Raw genomic sequence first — 6,792 nt, forward strand, 5'->3', positions numbered from 1 at the left:
GGCAGCTCAGTGATCGAACACTCCCTGCCCGGGTGGTGCCCGCGCTGCGGTTGCAATCAAGGCCGGGGCACCGAGGGCTCGCCCCGCGCCGGGCACCGCGCTGCTCGCTCCGGCCCCGCTCACGGCGCGGCCCCGGCCCGCGGGGTCCTGGACGGGACGGGTCTCGCCGTCCACTCAGTGGTTCTCGGGTGTCGCTGCCCGCCACGCCCCCCGCCCCCCGCGCCTCCCTCCTCCTCGGCCACCGCGGACCCTCAGCCTGGACCCAGCTGCTCAGCGAGCCCGCGCCGCGCTCCAACCCGGCGCTCGGCTTCCAGAAGCGGGTGGGGGCGCCGGGGGGCCGCGCGGGGGCGGGCCGGGGGGCGGGGCGGGGCGGGCGGAACGGCCGGCGGTTGGAGTTCCGCTCCGACGCGCGCCGCCCAGCCACGTGACGGTCGGCCCCGCCCCTCGGGGCCGGGAGTTGGCGGGGGTGGGGGGTCGGGTGGGGGCGGGGTGGGTAGAGTAATCACCTCTGACCGCGGCCTGACCCCCTACCTACCCCCGACCAAGGGGGCGCCAGGGCCTGAGCTACCTGTGATCAGCCCATTTTGCAGATGAGGAGAACTGAGTCCTGCCCGGGGGAGCGGGGCGCAGGCCCTCGGCCAAAGCAGTCAGCGCCGCCGCCCGTTGTTTGGACCTGAAGGCATTGGTCTCCTTTCCGATCCAGTGACCATCTGATCCAGTGACCATCTGATCCAGTGACCATGTTGGAATGGAAGCCCCATGAGAGCAAGAACTCTGCTGTCCTCTCATTCACTGCTCCCTCCCCAAAGGTTTTTTTAAAATATATTTTTATTCAGAGAGGAAGGGAGAGGGAGGGAGAGATAGAAACATCAATGGTGAGAGAGAATCATTGGTTGGCTGCCTCCTGCACGCCCCCCACTGGGGATGGAGCCCACAACCCAGCACATGCCCGTGACCAGAATGGAACCTGGGACCTTTCGGTCCACAGGCCGACACTGAGCCAAACCGGCCAAGGCCCTCTCCAAAGATCTCATGAAAATAATTGGGGGAAGGCCAGACAGAAGTGAGGGATACGATAAAGAGCATCCAGCCCCTGCCGGTGTGGCTCAACGGGTGGAGCGTTGTCCTGTGCATAGAAGGGGCGCCAGAGGGATTCCGGTCAGGGCAGGTACCCAGGTTGCGGTGTGCGCCTTGGTCTGGGCGTTGCAGGAGGCAATTAATGGGTGTTTCTCTCTCACATCAGTGTTTCTCTCCCTCTTCCTTCCCCTCTCTCTCAAAATCAATAAACTCAGGTGAGGACTAATTAAAAAAAGAAAAAGAAAAAAAAAAAAAAAGAAAAAGAGCACCCAGCCTATAGAGCAGGCGAGTTAATTGATCCAATTTACGGACGGGGCAGGAGAGGAGACCAGCTGGGACACTTCAGTGGAATACAGAGGCGGAAAGATGGTGGTCTGCAGTTAAATGGTGGCAGTGGGGACAGAAAGAAGTGGAAGTTGTCCTAGCCGGTGTGGCTCAGTGGATAGAGCCTCGGCCTGCGGACTGAAGGGTCCCAGGTTCCGTTCTGGTCAAGGGCACATGTCCAGGTTGCAGGCTTGATCCCCAGTAGGGGGCGTGCAGGAGGCAGCCAACCAATGATTCATTCATCATTGATGTTTCTATCTCTCTCTCCCTCTCCCTTCCTGTCTGAAATCAATAAAAATATATATTTTTTAGAAAGTGGAAGTATTTGAGGGAGGTTTGGGAAAAATAAAGGATTTGCTGATGGGTAGAAAGTGCGGGATGGAGAAGGAGGAATCAGGAGGAAGTTCCTGAGTTGTTGGTAGTTCCGTGCACTGACATGGGTTTGGGGTAAGGGATAAAGTTCTGTGGTTTATGATGCAATCTACAGATGGATATAGGAATCTGGAGCTCAGAGGACAAACGCAGGGGCTGGAGATGTGAATCTGGGGCATGGAAACGGTATTTACAGCACTGAGAATGAAAGACATCACTTATGGTGAAAAGTAAAAGAGGAGGGCTCAGGACAAAGCCATGGAGAATGCTAGCCAATACTTAGAATGCAGGTAGAAGAAAGGAAAAATTAATAAAAAGAATTCAGGTAGAAGAGGAGGGTCCTGCAAAGGAGAGAGAATTGGCCATTGGCCGGAGAGGCGGGACTAAAACCAAGGGGCCCAAGAAAGGAGGGGCGTGGCTATGCCTCGGAGAAGCTGTACGTGGGCGTGGCTATGCCTCGGAGAAGCTGTACGTAAACTTGACAAAGCAGTCTTGGTCAGGGTGAGGATGCAGGGACTCTCATTCTGTCTTAAAGGGAGGATGCCAAAATTTGCAGAATTTAGATCTCCAGTCAGGGCTCTCTGATGAGCCCCAACTGCCTTCTTGCCCCCCCCCCCGCCCTCCCTTTTTTAATCCTCACCCAAGGAGGATATTTTTTCCCATTTATCTTTTTTTTTAAATATATTTTATTGATTTTTTTATAGAGAAGAAGGGAGAGGGATAGAGAGCTAGAAACATCGATGAGAGAAAAACATTGACCAGCTGCCTCCTGCACACTCCCCACTGGGGATGGGCCCACAACCAAGGTACATGCCCTTGACCGGAATCGAACCTGGGACCCTTCCGTCCGCAGGCCGACGCTCTATCCACTGAGCCAAACCGGTTCCGGCTTCCCATCTATCTTTAGAGAGAGAAAGAAACATTGAGGTGACAGGGATACAGCAATTGGTTGCCTCCCACCACCGGGGCTAGGGACCAAACCCGCAAGTAAGGTACGTGCCCTTCATGGGAATCGAACCCTCAACCCTTAGGTCCAAGGCTGATGCTCTAACCACACTGAACCGGCCAGGGCCCTTCTTGCCCTCTTGGAGACATCTCAGACTAAGCAAAATTCTTATGCCTCTATTCAACTACCCAAACAATGTTTTTAATTTTTTTATTGATCTTCCTTTTTGTATTTAGAGAGAGAGGGAGGGCAAGAGAGGAAAAACATCTATGTGAGAGAGAAACATTGATCTGCTGCCTCCTGCACACCCCCTACCGAAGACAAAGCCTGCAACATGGGCATGTGCCCTGGCTGGGAATCGAACCGTGATCTCCTGGTTCATGGGTTGATGCTCAACCGAGCCACACCGGCCAGGGCCCTCCTAAAATGTTTAACCATTACAGAACACGGTCTCACTATCTACCCAGCTGACATGTTTGGAGTCATTCCGGATTCCCCCCTCTTCCAAACCCACTCCATGCAATTAATGACTGCTTCCAACTTTTTTCTCACCTTCTCCTTCTCTGCATGCCCTCTGCGCCTGCCCTGGTCCAAGCCATGATCATCCCTCACCTGGATCATTAGAAGAGTCTCCAACTTGGTCTCCCGGCTGCCTCCCTTCATCCTCTTCCAACCCATTCTCCACAGCAGCCAGAGAGGGCTCAACCACACACAATCTGAGCCCTGGCGGGCGTGCTCAGTTGGTTAGAATGTTGTCCAGTACACCGAAAGGCAACCGATCAATGTTTCTCTCACTCTCTCTCTCTCTTTCTCTCTCTCTCTCTCTCAAGCAATAAAAACATATCCTTTGTAAAAAAACAACCACATAAATCAATTCACTCCCCTGCTTAAAACCTTCACTGGTTTCCCATTATATTCTCCTGCGACTGGAGCTGTTCGCCTCCTTCCCTGCATTCTGTACCTCTGCCTGGCATGCCCTTCCCTCTGCTCCTAACTGCTCCTTCAAATCCTGTAAGTCAAGGGTGTTCCTAGGCAGCAGGCCTTCTCTGGACATCCCCGACCAGCCGACCAGCCGCTCCCTTCCCGTTTCTCCAGCCCAGCACCCTGGTAGGAATGAGCTGTTCTCACTGTCCCCCTGCAGGAGGCAGGAAACTCCCGGAGGAAGAGATACGCACCGGTGTCTTCTCAGAGTCCAGCACGGCCCTGGCACACAGTAGGCACTAAATAAATATTTAACGAGTACGATGATTCGCCACGAGTAGATTATCTGCCTGTGAGGCTTACGGTTGCTCTCTTATAAAAATTAAAAGATTAAGTAAACCATGCCCTGACCAGGTAATTCAGTTGCAAAGGTTGCGGGTTCAATCCCTGGTCAACCAATGAATACAACCAATATTCTTCTGGTTGCTGCCATTCCAATGTCTAATAGGATGATAATAACTCCCATGTACCGTGTCCAGTCTATGGCAAGCACTGCACATTGTTATTTCTAACAACAACCCAATGAGGAGGGTCCTGTATTTCCATTTTGCAAATTAATACCTCGACTCCATTTATTTATCATGTTTGACGTTTAGTCTTGAATTGCTTATTGTACTTTGAAATCATGGAACTCTTCAAGTGGAGGGAGATTAACTCAATCCCGTTTACTTGATGAGGCAGGTGAGGCCCAGAAAAGGCAAGCCTCGCTCTCTTGGTGGAGGATCTGGGCCTGGAGCCTGTTAGTGGTAAAGCCAAAGAGTTTACAAGCGTCAGGATAGCAAGCTGCCCACTCCAGTGCTCCCCCTTCAGGCAGCAGCCTGTTGCCAGACACAGGAGGACAAATACCGTACGATTTCACTCATATGTGGAATCTAAAAAACAAAACAAAACCCAACAGAAACAGAGATTCATAGAGACAGAGAATAAACTGATGCTTGCCAGAGAGCAGGGGGTGAAAGGGCAAAAAAGGTGAAGAGGATTGAGAGGAACAAACTTTCAGTTATCAAATACGTCACAGTGATCTAATGTACAGCACAGGGAATACAGTCAATTATAATGATTAATGTTGTACAGCGACAGATGGTTACTAGACTTATCTTCATAAAGTATATGAATGTTGAACCCCTTTGTTGTACACCTGAAAGTAATATAATATTTTATGTCAACTATATACTTTAATTTTTTTTAAAGCAGTGGCCTGTTGTAATCCTTGAAGTCTTATTATTTAGCTCTTAAGTTATTAAGCACCTCATGTATGTGAGGCCCTGTTCTTGACTCTGGAAATACAGCAGAGAACAAGAGAGACTAGGTTCCTGCCCTCATGGGGCTTACATTCCAGCGGTGGGAGAATGGCAATGAACAAGTAAATAAACAAACAGGATGATTTCAGACAGAAACGAGTGCTACCAAGGACTGTAAAATGGGTGAAGGGATACAGGGAGGGGAGAGAACAGCTACTTTAAATAAGGTTCCGGAGAAGGTGACATTGAGCTGAAATCTGAAAAAATGAAGAGCCATCCTTGAGAAGAGCCATGGAAAGAATTTCCCGCACATATGGAACAGCACGTGCTAAGGCCCTGAGGCCAACTCAAGCCAGGCCGTCACGGACAGGAAGAGGTGAGTGGGTGGACACAATGGAAAGGGGGAGAGGATGGCACAAGAGGAGGCTGGAGAGACAGCTGGGGCCAGTCACTAAGCGTTCTTGGGAGTGTTTGGATTTTATTCGTCAAGTTTTAACCAAGAGAATAAACATGAACCAGTTTATGGTATTAAAAGAGCACTTGTGTGGACTAAAGAAGGTGAGTTTTCCAAACAAGGAGACCAGTCAGATGGCTGTTGCAGTGCCCTGGTGGCTCGTATTAGGACGGTAGTCGTGGAGGAATAAGGATATATATTGGAGATGGAACAATCAACAGTACTTATTGATAGCATGAAGGTGGAAAAGGTTGAAGGAAAGAGTTCAAGGAAGACTTTCGCTTCTATGTAGTGGAACACAAATTTAGAAATATAATGCCCTGGCTTTGTAGCTCAGTTGGTTAGAGCATGGGCCAGATACAGCACGTTTTGTGGGTTTGATCCCCAGTCAGCACACATGCAAGACTCAACCAATGAATGCATGGAAGGGCAGAGTGGCAAGTTGGTGCTTCTCTCTCTCAAATCAATCAATAACATTTTTTTAAATTTCTTTATTGATTAAGGTGTCACATATTTGTCCTCATCCCCCCATTCCCCAATAACATTTTTAATTCATTTTTTAAATTGATTTAGAGAGAGAGGAAGGGAAAGGAATAGAGAGAAACATTGATGATAGAGAAACAGCAATTGGCTGCCTCCCGCATGCCCCCGACCTGGGGTCGAGCCCACAACCCAGGCATGTGCCCTGACCAGGAATCAACCAGTGACCTCTTGGTTCATGGGTCGCACCCAACCACTGAGCCACACTGGCTGGGCAATTTCAAAAAAATTTTATTAAAGAAATATACTTAACACATATTTAGCCTCCACTTACTACAGTTAGATTCTCAATTAAATCAGATAACATAGGGAAATAATTTAAACTAATTCTTAAATTCCAATCCAGTGTGATCTTGGAAATTGTCTAAACACAAAGAGCCACTGTTTCCTCGTCTTTCAAAGGGTGACGGCGTCCCCGGATTTGAGATGTTTGTGAAGCTCCAGGACAGCACCGGGAACTGGGAGCCTGAAGAAGGTTGTGGGAAATGCAAACGGAATGAGGCAGAGCGCCTCATACTTGAGGTTTTACTCAGGAGATGGCGATGCAGGGCCAGTGTTGCAGGATTGTAAACATGCGGAACATGTATAGCATTGGGCATGAGAATATTCCCGTTTCTACCTAAATTGGAACTGAGTTTCTCCGCTAGGCATCCGGTCCTGGAACAGTACCTGCCTATCGCAGGTATCAATAATTGATTAATGCAGAATGGGATCTGGGTGACGGGAAGAGGTTGTCTTAGAGAAATAAAAAGAACCAGCGCCGGGGATTTTCAGGTCGCTATTGTAACGCCCTCCCCCCCGCCCGCCGCCACCAGCACCCACGGGTGAACTACAAGTCCCACAAGACCCCGCCTCAA

This window comes from Eptesicus fuscus, chromosome 7 (assembly GCF_027574615.1).
Source record: "Eptesicus fuscus isolate TK198812 chromosome 7, DD_ASM_mEF_20220401, whole genome shotgun sequence".
NCBI lineage: Eukaryota > Metazoa > Chordata > Mammalia > Chiroptera > Vespertilionidae > Eptesicus > Eptesicus fuscus.